A 13,347-nucleotide genomic window follows, 5' to 3' on the forward strand; every position below is an offset into this window, starting at 1 on the left:
CTCTTATTATATAATTTAAGATATCCAACACAAACTGGACTAGTTCGGATAAAGAACTATCCCAGCTTTCCAAATTGCGTAAGAATTGCTTTCAAATGCACTATACAGACATGGGCTTAACTACTGCTAGAACTATATTATCATTAAAGTAAAACATTTCCTGTAATCTAAGGTAGGTTACAACTCCTCAGTGTGAAAAAAAAATTATGGCATTTGTTTTCCTTCAGTTTTATGATAATCTGAAATTACTTGTTATGACAAACATGCAAAACCAGAGAACGTCAGGACTACAGCACTAATATATTTTCATGGTCCTGTAGATGGTGGAAAAAAGTCAATAGAATCCAGCACCACCTCTATTTTATTATGCAATCACATCAGTACAATTCCAAACAAGCCCACCGCTGTGTATTTATTGATTGAAATAATCATCCATCAACACTTAATTAAAACATGCCAAATACTTCAATTTTAATTATTGGCTTTCAAAGACTAATGACAGGTGGATCTTTACATGCAAATGTGCAAGGGTAGATAAAGGACAGCAGTCTGGAAACAATGCTTGCAGCTAGCGTTAGCCTGGTTAGAACAGGAATAATTACAGAAATGTAAAATGGCCTAAACTGAAACATTGCAATTTTTACATTACAATGTTTTTTGACTGTTTAATGGGCAGCCAAAAAGCTACTGTACCATGGAAAAGGAGAGAAGGTTGGAGTTGTATGGGGAGGGAGCAAGGGTGGGTGCTGGATAAATGACCATGTGAAACAATGGGAATCACACTTGCGGAACACAGTTTCCGGAAGGATCAACCTCCACACTCTCATTTTGCCCTAGGGGACCACACTTGGTTGACACATTCCCAGATCCAAAGTGACATTTCTGAGAGTAAATATATATATATAATAAATACATGAAGGAAAAAAAAAATTATGGAAACACGAAAGAGGGCCTCGGATCTGACAAACGTTTAGATGCTATCACACAGTTCCAGTGAATGACTGCCGCGTCACTCAGATCACAGCGGAACGGCCACTGGCAACACCAGGCAGCCACCTAATCCCAGCGGACAGCCGCCCCGCACATCAAGACCAGCCACAAATTCAAGTAATTGACAAAGGATAATGAACAGTCAGTGGACAGTCACAGCGGACACTGTGGGCTTTGTTCTTTGACGATATTTCGGCTGCTGTTGTTTCCACACACTCTTCTGAGTCACCCAGATATGATTTTAGTATTTTGGACAACACTTTAAGCTAAAACTTTTTGAAGCACAATTATTTATTTATTTTTAAATAGTGCTCTAGCAGCAATGCTGGGTAGTAACTTTTTTTTTTTTTTTTTTTTTACCAAGTTGCATGAAATTTTTAAATGATCATGTAGAGATTTGTGGATGAAGCTCAGTTACTCAGTTACATTTTATTAAGGCATGTTGTGTTATTATTTAGATTTTGTTTATTAAATTATATTTTATTGCTGACAGCATACAATCTGCTTTGCAGACAGTCACACCTAATATATGGGCTCGGAGATATTTACATGCGTTAACATACTGCTTATTTTTGTAGACATCAAGAAAATGCATAAATTTAAAAACAAAAATGTATGAATACTGTGACTTATAGGACTAACCCAGTGATCAACAACACACATGATTAAAATGATGCATTAATGATGATGATTAAAATTAGTACCGTAACGTCACAGTAAATGTTTAAAGGAATCTGTCTGAATACTCTGAAAATTCACAGGTGAAGTTGTTGGAGGAATACAAAGTGATGACCAAAACACTGATCTACAGGAAACCAAAATATCCATTTCAGACTGCCTACTTATACTTTTACTTGACTCATTATTTCAACAAAATCCCTGTATGTGCACTTGAGTATTGGTTTAGACTTCTTCGCCAAAATTACATTTTATCATAAAGTATTATGAAACCACAAATCTGTTCTTCCTGAGGGTTATTTTTGATCTGTACATACTGGTTCTCTCCTGTTTCAGACACTGTGGTGTTAACATATGGCCATAGCCCACATTCCCAGTACATACTTGCCACTGGCATACTCTGAGTGGTGATCTTCAAATTGGTCATGCTTTTCAAACATATCCAAGGTTCTGTTACAAACGCAGTTTTATCTTGACAGGAGTGCTGAAATAAGCCTGGGATACTAACAAGGCTCAGGCAAGGTTCACTTGGTGACTGCAAGAATACATATTTAGAAGAAAGGTTTTGGAAGGAGCTTAAAGTTTTTCAATTTAAAGTTCAAAATGTACCAAGGCAGGTTACAAATACTATCAGTGGACTGTAATTAGTCCATGAGCTCAAGAATGAATGGAGTGGACATTGAGAAAGGATATGATTATAGAGCAAGTCTTGGTTTCCTGATAAGATGAACTTCCAAGTAGATTAGATTTTTTGTGTATATCATAAATGTGTTACAGATGCTGAAATCCAGAGCATTTGAAGAGAAATCACATCAAGGCCTTGAGTATACTTCTAGAAGCCCATGTTAGAGCTGAAAGAATCTTTGTGTATTCCAATCAGTGGAGCCTGACACACCCAATAGAAAGTTAATTATAAGGTTGTTAAAAATGACCTTCGTAGTTATGCTTAATTAGCCTTTTGCCACTGGTGAATCGTGGGTGTCGCTCCTGTGTGAAATGTTTTGTAAAAAAAAGTCTGATGGCATTCCTCAAAGGAGCAAATCTGTACTGAGACAGCCACACACACACACTCAGCTTGCTGACAGTGTATATGCCATGCAGTCTGAACGTATGTGTTCAATGCATTGGGTTTGAAATGAAACAATGACTGTGAGATTAAAATGCAGAATGTCAATAGTATTTACATATATATTGCCAGTATGGGAGGTACTGTATGCATGTGTATGTGCTGAAATTGCAAATCATCTGGATTCTCTTGACAGTACGTAAGTTACACTGCTGTCTGGTAGTAATATCCACGTGAAAATGTTCTTGTCCAGCACACTGGACCTGCAATGAAGCAACTGTATTTCAAGTATGAAATATAAACAATATTTACAGCTGTACTGTGTAAATCAAATTAGAATCACAGTCTTTGCTATACATAACAGATGAGCTGGAGTTCAGACAGTTGCATCTTACCAACTTGCAGTGTTGAATTATTATTACACGGACAACAGACAGCTATCAGAATATCTGGAGTTTATTCAAAGTAGTGCCGGCACGGTGGCGCAGCAGGTAGGTGTTGCAGTCACACAGCTCCAGGGACCTGGAGGTTGTGGGTTCGATTCCCGCTCCGGGTGACTGCCTGTGAGGAGTTGTTGTGTTCTCCCCGTGTCCGTGTGGGTTTCCTCCCACAGTCCAAAAACACACGTTGATAGGTGGATTGGTGACTCCAAAGTGAATGTGTGTGTCTGTGTTGCCCTGTGAAGGACTGGCGCCCCCTCCAGGGTGTATTCCCCGCCTTGCGCCCAATGATTCTGGACCCACCGCGACCCTGAATTGGATAAGCAGTTACAGATAATGAATGAATGAATGATTCAAAGTAGGACATTTTCATGTAAAGTCTATTGCTGAGAGGAACAAAAATGTCAATGTGAATATGATGTGCCATCATGAGGGTTACAAATTTAAATAAATCAAACACAAAGTTAAGCTTGAGATGTCAGTACTAACATTCTGATTCACACAATTTTCCTCTGAGCCCAGAGTAGTCAGTTAGCCAAGAAATGTTCAGTGTACAAACTCAAGATGGATAAACTCTGAACCCAGTACAACTTAGCTGAAGCATCAAAACTCAATGGACCATATTCATCTTGCAGCTGGACTCTGACATGGGCCTTCTAAAGCAACTATGGACCATTTCAGACCCAGATAAAGAAAAACAATCAAATTACCTACATACTTGTTCTCAATCAACCAAACCACTTTTAAAGATAATGCTAATAATGCGTGTTACCCTTTACAAATGATGCACCATAATGATACAAAGTGATTCCCAATTTCTTCCTTACCACTTTTAGAGAGGGGCTCCTCTGACAGCCTCGTAGAGAAGGTAACTGTCTGCAGAATACAGATGGAGTTTGAGCTGCTGGAGCACTGGGAGCTGAATATTCTTTTGGGCAAAGCTACATTTCACACTCATTTAGAGTGCAAAGTGTTCAGTTTAGCTATAATTATTCCATGTGTGTCAATCTCCAAAAGAAGGCCTATGGAGTGCTCTCCACAGAAACCTATGCAAACAAGGATGCCACAAATCTAAATGCGGAAATTAAACCAGATATCCAGATGTTGTTCACTGCGTGACACTGTCTTAAATTCACTAATTACCTGTGACTGGGAACATTCCCTAAACAGAAAATTCTACAATGCATTTCATTAAATTAAAGTTAACACTTAAAAATCTATTTAAATCTATTTAAAATCGAATAATAAATAAGGTCATTGGATTTTGTGCAAACTACGTATTCTACTATTACTTGTTCTCATACGTTCTTGTGAATATGGCATTGTGTTTAAGCCAAAGCACATTGAATTGATGAATTTGGGTTTAAAAGCAGGAATCAGCTTTAGAATGTAAATGTATTGCCTACATGCAATAAATCAGTTCTTTAGAAATAAAGGCTAGTCCTTCTACAGAACTTTGAACAGAGCATTGAGAACAGAGCATTGAGAATAATCATTTGATGTGTTCAAGGACAAATCTTGTATTGTGAAGGTACATCACCAGGTGAGACATATATAAAAATGTGGAAAAATTAGATTATCCAAAATGATGGATCACATACCAAATGTATATTAAGTGGAAGATTAAATCTACCTTTCTATTTACTTTCATGTTCACAAACCTAAATACAATTACAGTTAATTCATTGTTTGTAACAGGTTATCAAGTTCAGGGTTGTGGTGGGTCCGGGGCCTACTCGGAATCACTGGGCGCAAACAGAAACACACCCTGGAGGGGGCACCAGTCCTTCACAGTGTGACAGACACTCTTTTTGAATGAATTCATTCATTCATTCATTCATTCATTCATTATCTTTAACTTTATCTTTATCTTTTCAGGGTCACAGTGGATCCTGAGCCTACCCAAGATCACTTGGGGCAAAATCACTGGGCAGGAACAAACCCTGTGGGAGGTGCCCGTCCTTCACGGACACACACACACACACACACTTAAACCTATGGACACTTTTGGGTAATCAATCCACCTACAAATGTGTGTTTTTGGACCATGGGAGGAAACTCATGCACACTTTGAGAATATATCAAATTCCTGAGCCCAGAGCAGGACTTGAACCTACAACCTCATGGTCCCTGCAGCTGTGTGATTGCAATACTACCTGCTGTGCCACCATGCCACCCCTGTTGTAAATGGCATTAGATTTATAAATGTGTGTTATGAATTAAATAGTAAATAATGCACATAATTTTATGCACATAGTATGTTCATTTTGCATTGAAATTGCTTATTAACAATGTAATGCTCTGAATAATTGTTGATGAAATGTAAATGAATAATCTCAGCAGCCAGTAAGCGCATGTTTATCTTTTGTGTCAAAAAAGATAATAATAAAAAAAATTAGTTGAATTCTCAGCAGTTAAATGTAGTTTCATCTCTTTTTTTTTTTTTTTTTTTTTTTTTGTTCCCAATACTTTGTTTTGTACTGTTTTGCTGGTCTACCAGGAATCACACAATAGTTAGATGTTTAATTTCTTGAGGCTAGAAATATGAGTTCTCCTGCCCCTCCTACTCACAATTTGGCTTTTGTTGCCCAGATACATTCTTTTTCTTTTAAGTATAGCATTGCCCAAGTGATGACTTCTGTATCGATCACGTGCAAAGAAAGCCAAGGATATGGAATAAAAAAAATGAAACTGTGATGCTTTATTCTGCTTCACGAGAGTGAGTGTATATTACCAGCGTCTATGCTGCCGCTTGTGCTTTTTGGAAAGTGAAAATAAATCTTTGACAAATGAGCAAAACACACTGACCACTTCTGGTGCCAAACCCATTCTATAATTGACTCACCAAGCATATTAGAAGTGAACACAAAGGGTTTTTTGTACTAGTTGGCTTCATTTGCCATTAGTCACACGTACAGAAACACCTAGAAAACAAGCATGTGTTAAGACGTTCTAATTTACCAGCTACAGTCTAAATCAAAAGTAATAGGTTTAATAATGTAAATGTATTGTTTGCTGGTAAAGGGTAAGTGTTGTGGCCAACAAAAGGAAGTCCCTACCAATGTAGACCTTTCCGTTCATTATATATGACTTGTTCAGTTGTTCAGAATGATATCAGAAAGCTGCTGAAAATGGAATAACTAGAATGCAGATTTAATGGTCATGAGGGGGAGACCGGGGGTGTAGTTAAGACACATAAAGGCAACCAGGGGAGAAATTAATATGAGCCAAGGTGCTGGAACTGATACAGTTTCACAATTAATGTCTATAATTGCTGTTTCAACTGCCACAAAAGGCTATGTTTCAAACACCAATAATTATTTAGACCCCACACAAGCAAACGATGCTCAATCTCTCTCTCTCTCTCTCTCTCTCTCTCTCTCTCTCTCTCTCTCTCTCTCTCTCTATGTGTGTGTTGCAGCATATACACAAAGATATGCCAGAGTCAGATGTGTTAAAGAGCTTAGTGTCAACTTAGTTTCAAATGCTGAAATACAGGGTGGGTGGGCACAAAAAAGAGTCAAGTAGGGTGCAGTGCTCACCAAAGTATCTATTCAGCTATAAATTTTAATACTTTTCAGGCCATTTCTTTTTCCATTTTACTAGTGCTAGTAGCACTGTTTCAATCTGCATTTCTTCATTATTAATAAGATGGCTTCGCTACACCCATGATATATTTTGCTTGTTTTAAGACCTTTGCCTTTTATTTGGTATTGGCCTGTTCTCATTAGCTCAAATTTGGAAAGTTCTCATCTTGTTGACCAGTTGATAATAGAAGATTCCAGATGTCTCATTTGTTTGGTTTTAATACCAAGAATGTAAGGAATATTTAGTTACCATGTAAAAACCCGGAAAATATTGTGAACATGAAAACAGTGTACTTAACCTGTACAATTTTTGACTTGCTCTTCAGAGAATTGAGACTGCACTCAGTGAGCCTTCATTAAATCAAGATCAATTCTACACTTGATTTCGATTCACTCTTTAGAGACTTGACTTGATATAGACTCATCACTCGGGCTCTAGACTTGATTTAGACTCATCACTCTGGCTCTAGACTTGATTTAGACTCATCACTCTGGCTCTAGACTTGATTTAGACTCATCACTCTGGCTCTAGACTTGATTTAGACTCGTCACTTGGGCTATAGACTTGATTTAGACTCGTCACTTGGGCTATAGACTTGATTTAGACTCATCACTCTTGCTCTAGACTCGATTTAGACTCATCACTCGGGCTCTAGACTCGATTTAGACTCATCACTCGGGCTCTAGACTCGATTTAGACTCATCACTCAGGCTCTAGACTTGATTTAGACTCATCACTCGGGCTCTAGACTTGATTTAGACTTGTCACTCAGATTATAGGCTTGATTCCAACTTGTCACTCAAACTATAGATTTGTTTACACTCTTTAGAGACTTGACTTAATTCAGACACGTCACACAGGCTCTAAACTTGATTTAGATTCATCACTCTAGCTCTAAACCTGATTCAGTTTTGTCATTTGGGCTGTGGACCTGATTCCAGATTGTAACTCAAACTATAGTTTTGTTTAGACACTTTAGAGACTTGACTTGATGCAGACATGACAAACAGGCTCTAAACCTGATTTAGACGTGTCACTCAGGCTCTAGACTTGATTTTAATTTACTCCTCTGAGGTTTAAGACCTGATTCTGATTTTAGACAAGAGTGCTGACTCCTCAATACTATGCTTATGATTTAATAGACACCTGATTGGCCACCATCAAATGCATTCTCAGTATAGAAAGCTTGTTCTCAGCCCTCTTAGGCAGTTGCTCCACTTGGGAACCCCCTACATCTGTGTGATCTGTTTGAGATTAATGGATTGCAGAAACTTCTGCCAATGAGAAGCTTTAGCACGCCAGATGGTGGGCATTTTCATCGAAGTCAGGTAGATCTATCACTCGTGGTTAAATATGCATCCTTAGCCTTTTTTGAGTACATCAATACTCTGCACCAAGAGCCTAGCTCAAAGATAAACTATTTAGTTCTTGTAAACTGCACCATTTTAGAACTGGACAGATTTGTTGTTTCATTCATCTTGGAGTATCATATTTCCTTGAATCTAATGCTGTGAAACTCTACTTCTTCCCTTTGGAATCTACTCAACCAGACCCAGTTTTCTGACTGAAGCTCTCCTCTTGCCTAAGGCTTGCCACCAGAGTGCCCCATAAGAGACAATGTTAAGTTTAGTATTGGCATTGTATGATTAGGTGCACCTCATTATACATGCAAGTCCATCCTTGGAAATCTATAATCATTAACATCTGCTCTGTCTTTCCTCATTGAACTCTTAGGTCCTGTGTGGCCCACTTATCCTAGTTAACTCCACCTCTGCAAAGTCAGCACAAAGTGGGTGCTCTTGAGAGTGTCTCGGAAATACTTTTACATTTATGTTCGAGTTGCTGTTCGGTGGTCAGCATTGCTCCTGATGCCTGTGGATTGTGCATTGGTTTTCAGAGACTGTGAGCCTTGTATTTCATTTCTATCTCTGTGATATCCGTAAATAATACACGCAGTGGTTTCCCCGATATCGATTCAGATGCTGAGCAAATAATGCAGAGGATGAATTTGTAAACTCATTAGGAATAGAATTGACCTAGCTCTAATTTGAAACTTATGACACTTTGAAATGCATTAATTATGGCATTGATTTATTCCAGGAGGGGGAAGTTTGATTAAAACTGGGAGCTGGCCAGTGGTTTGTGTCCTCACAATGCTCTTTTAGCAGTTCCCTCGTCTCTGTGACACAGACATCAACTGACAGGATGGCTGTAAACAGGGTTTTTGTGAGCTAATCACACAGCACATGCCATGGTGAGGGCTAGACTGTTTTGCAATAAAGTCACACATTTATCCAGAAAATAAGTGCAGTTAAATACTTATTCACTCAAAACAAAGGCTTAATCAAGCACTGCTCTGGCTACAGTAGGTAGTGCTTTAGTTTCTTTCGCAATGCCTGCAGCACTGGAACTTGACACAAAATGCCACACAGAGAGGGCTGCTTCCCCCATTTCAAGACATAAAGGAGGGGGTGAAGGAACATAGGCGACCGTGCATGCTAATACTTTTCAGAACATGGCTAGAGTCTAATGGTAATGTCTCAGTGTGCCATTTCAGCAACAGAGCACTTTACATCTCCTCTCATTTAGGCCACAATTTTCAAAGGCAGCCTCGGAGCAAAATGCCATTTAGACTAAATGGCCCCTTTTTCGCAGGCAATCAAGGCTGTAACTAGAATATTATTTACTGGATTGGCAGTGTTAAAATTAATGTTGCAAAAATCCCCCTTCTCCAGTTGGATAGCAGCATTAATGAGCCTTTACTGATATGAACTCTGATGGCTTCGCCAAGGCTGAGGCAGGAGAGGAAGAGTGCTCTCGCGTCCTGTTGTATATCTGGGTGCAAGCCACACGCGAAAGTCCAAAGATAATCTCCTTTCACACCCCAACGTCGCGAGCGACTCTGGCGGCATTACAGGCTTCAAAGTGTATTTGCATGTTCCTTTGGAGTGTGGAGATGTCTCCACCTCTGAAGCTCTTAGAGCACTTTTAATTTATTGATTCCCCTGCTCTTCCACCGCAGCCACGCTTGTATTTGCATTACACAAAGTCAGATCTGCTTTAGCAAAAAGCAAAACTCTGTAGGATAGCATGCCGGGCTCTCAGTGCTCTCAGGGCAGCATGTAGCAGCCAGCTCGGGAACCACCTGCCTGAGCCAATCTCATCTCGCAAATCTTATTTCAGCAGCACGCTGCTAGACGACGAGGAGCTTTTAACGTGCATCAATACAATGCTACTTAATTAAGCCTATCAAAGCGTTTTTGAAGATTAGTGGAAAAGCAATAAAGATGTAGATTAAGCGCTGGAAAGGTAAACTCAGAAAATTCTCACACAGAGAGGGAAATTCTCAGCTACACTGCACTGATATCGGTGTATCTGCTTTTTTTTCTTGTTGTTGTTTTGTTTGTGATGGCCGTCACGTCTGCATTTGTCCCGGGCTTGCTGGGCTTCTGATGATTGCTTAGGTAAGGCCCCTGTGGCATCAACTGAAAGTCTGTTATCTGTGTGGTACATTCAGTGCAATTGACAGGGATGCAATCAGAGGCATGTTCAAGATGATTGCTTCTGCTTTTTACAAATATCCCTTTTGTCTCGAAAGTGGGGTGGGGGGATCAGTGGGGTGGGGGATCTGTGTGGTGGTGGGGGGGGTGACATCCATATTCATGGGAGAGTATAAACACAGAATAAAGACAAGTAGAGCATGTCGGTCCACATCAACAGCTTCCAAGTGTATCCAGAAGGTAGACAGTGCTAGTGTTTTAGATATTTTTCTTTTTTAGTTTTAATTTATTTATTTTTTCGAGAGCGCGGTCTAGTTAATTTAATTACGACATTTCTAAAAAACCTCTTCCTCTTGCCATATTTTTTCCATCTTTTCCATTTTTATTAAATAGCAATGCCACCAATGCTAGTAGCCTTGTTATTTGTTTGTACTTACTATAACTGTGCTTTTTTATTTCTGGCGCTTGACAAACATTGAGTTCCTGTCCAGGAAACAGTAAACTGATAGTCGTCTGGATGGTAGCACCAGTCTGGCATGGACGCTCTCTTTTTTGGAGCTCAAGCATTGTTGAAGTTGTTGAGATTGGGAGCTTGAATGCAAATGGCATCGACTACTTCGGAACTGACACCTCCTCCAACACAAATATTGCCAAAGTGAGACTAGAGCCCACTTTCCTTCTTCTTGTCAAACGTTTCTGAGAGTGGTTAAGCCGCTGACTTAAAAAGGAAATGTGAGGGGAAGTGGTACTGAACAGAAGGTGGAATTTTAGAGCTGCCAATCACCAATGTTTGAATACTGCCAACGCTGCTGATCACTCAGACTCTACTGCATTCACTACAACACCAAGATACAAATGAGCACAGATGAGAAAATGCAGACATTCCAGTCACTTAAGGCAACACAATGCATGCAAATAAAAACAAAAACATTGTCTAGCATTCTAAAAACTCTTTGATGTTTGAGTTTTACTGAACAAATTATTGGAATCCCATTTTGTTATGGTTTTAAATAAAGAAAAAATATTGTTATAATCCTGTCAGCCATAAGCAAAGAAATTCCTACATTTTTATCTCAAAATCTCCTTATAATGAATTTTTTGGCAAAGGGAATTTGAGAAGAAATTGATTAATCATCTTTGAGTTGTTCTGGTTTCCTCCCACAGTCTAAATAAACAGGTTGGTAGATGGATTGGCTTTATGAAACTGCCCACTGTTGTGGGTGTGTTTGATTGACTGCGTGGCTGGGTGATGCCCTGACAGAAAGACCAACAGTCCAGAGTGTGTTCTTGCCTTGTGCCCAAAGATTTTGTGTAGGCTCCAGATCCACGTTGGCATGAAACAGTTGTAGAAAATGAATGAATGAGTTCCACAGCAAATATCAACTTAATTTCTGGCATTTACCCATCTTAATGACAATATACATCCTCAATTTCTTTTCAGTTTTAACCTGATGTAGGTTACTAGTCTCTGTGTAAAATTTTGAATGGTTTGAAATTATTATTATTATTATTATAATTATTATTATTTATTTATTTATTTATTTATTCATTTTCTAAGTGGATTCCATTTTATATCAGTTCAGTTCTGTGCTGAAGTGGCTCCCTTTATAACAATAAGCGACTGTTCTTTCCTGTCATTTGTTGCCAGTGAGTGCTGTGTGTTAAATATGTTACTTGCATTACATGGAAACATGGTGTCTTAACATGTCCTCTATTTGACAATGTGTTTATTGAGATCTGGGAAGTGGAATAGTTTATCGTTATTAATGCACATCATTAGACTGAAACTGTGTATAAAATGGTAACTCCTGTTTTGATATTTCTGCATTAATAGATCATGTAAATAAATAAACCTCCATGACTCCATAGAATAAGGGGCCTTATACCCCTCAGGCAGATTCTCGGCTTTGAACATGGTGACCTTAGACACAATTACAGCTGCTCCAGGGCATCCCATTAGACGAGCTAAGCTGGCAACAAAATCTCCAAAACTGAATAAATAGCACTCCAGATATTCCTATCATTTGTGTCATGATTTTTTGAGTCACAATTATTGTGACATGCCAGTGCTTATGTACCTAAAGAAGAATTATAGGAAGAGTGCTGTAAATTGTCACATGAGGATGTTACCCAGGAGAATTGCAAAAGAAAACCCTGCTTTTTCTAACATTTTTTGGAGCTTACAATTAGCCTTAATGTCAGGCTTAGGGTTATGATTCAGATTAGGGCCAGGGTTAAGGCTGATTTTTCACGCTTGATAGGTGGTCAGAAATTCACATATATTTCCAACAGGGCTATCTATACTTTGTACACATTGTACAAATTATGGGAATGGACTTCAGTCAAATACGTACAAATCCATGTTAAGGAGGATGCTTGAGTTAGAGCTGATTGAGATGAATATACCTCATTAGACTGATAAATATGGGCAAGAATTAGACATCTTATTTTGATACTTCTACAGTACCAGCTTATGTAACTAATACTATCCTAGAGGCTTGGGTTTTAAAGACCACCATTACTGTCAAAGACACACACACACACGTACACAGCCTACTACACAGTGCGTTGTGAACACTGGCTTTTCTTTGCATGTCTTAATTAAGCCACAACAACAGCCCCGAAATTGACATATGAATGTTGCTCCCCACAGAGCGTACTTTACAAGAGAGCCATTATCTCATTCCTGGCAAGGTAACTGCTCTGTATAGATTCTGAAGGATTAGTGCTTTCATTGTTTTAAACAACAGTTAATCTACTCTTTCTCTTTGCATCCTCAGGAACTGGCTCTCAGACCAGTTGCAGATGGTGGCTGCCTTTGTACATGGTACTGATTATCAAGAGCATAAAATACACAGCAAATGACAAGTAAATCAATAGACTCCCTCACTGTGGGCTGTATGCAGGTTTCATTGTGTGTGAAATCACACATTCCTGGCTTTTAACTATACAAGTGGTACAATGTAAATTAAAACTTGGATGTGGATGTAAAGGCTGTGGAGGATGTAGAAATACAGAATATGCAGGGAATGTCTTACTTTGAATATATATATATATATATATATATATATATATATATATATAT

This window comes from Hoplias malabaricus, chromosome 17, assembly GCF_029633855.1.
Source record: "Hoplias malabaricus isolate fHopMal1 chromosome 17, fHopMal1.hap1, whole genome shotgun sequence".
NCBI classification, from domain to species: Eukaryota; Metazoa; Chordata; class Actinopteri; order Characiformes; family Erythrinidae; genus Hoplias; species Hoplias malabaricus.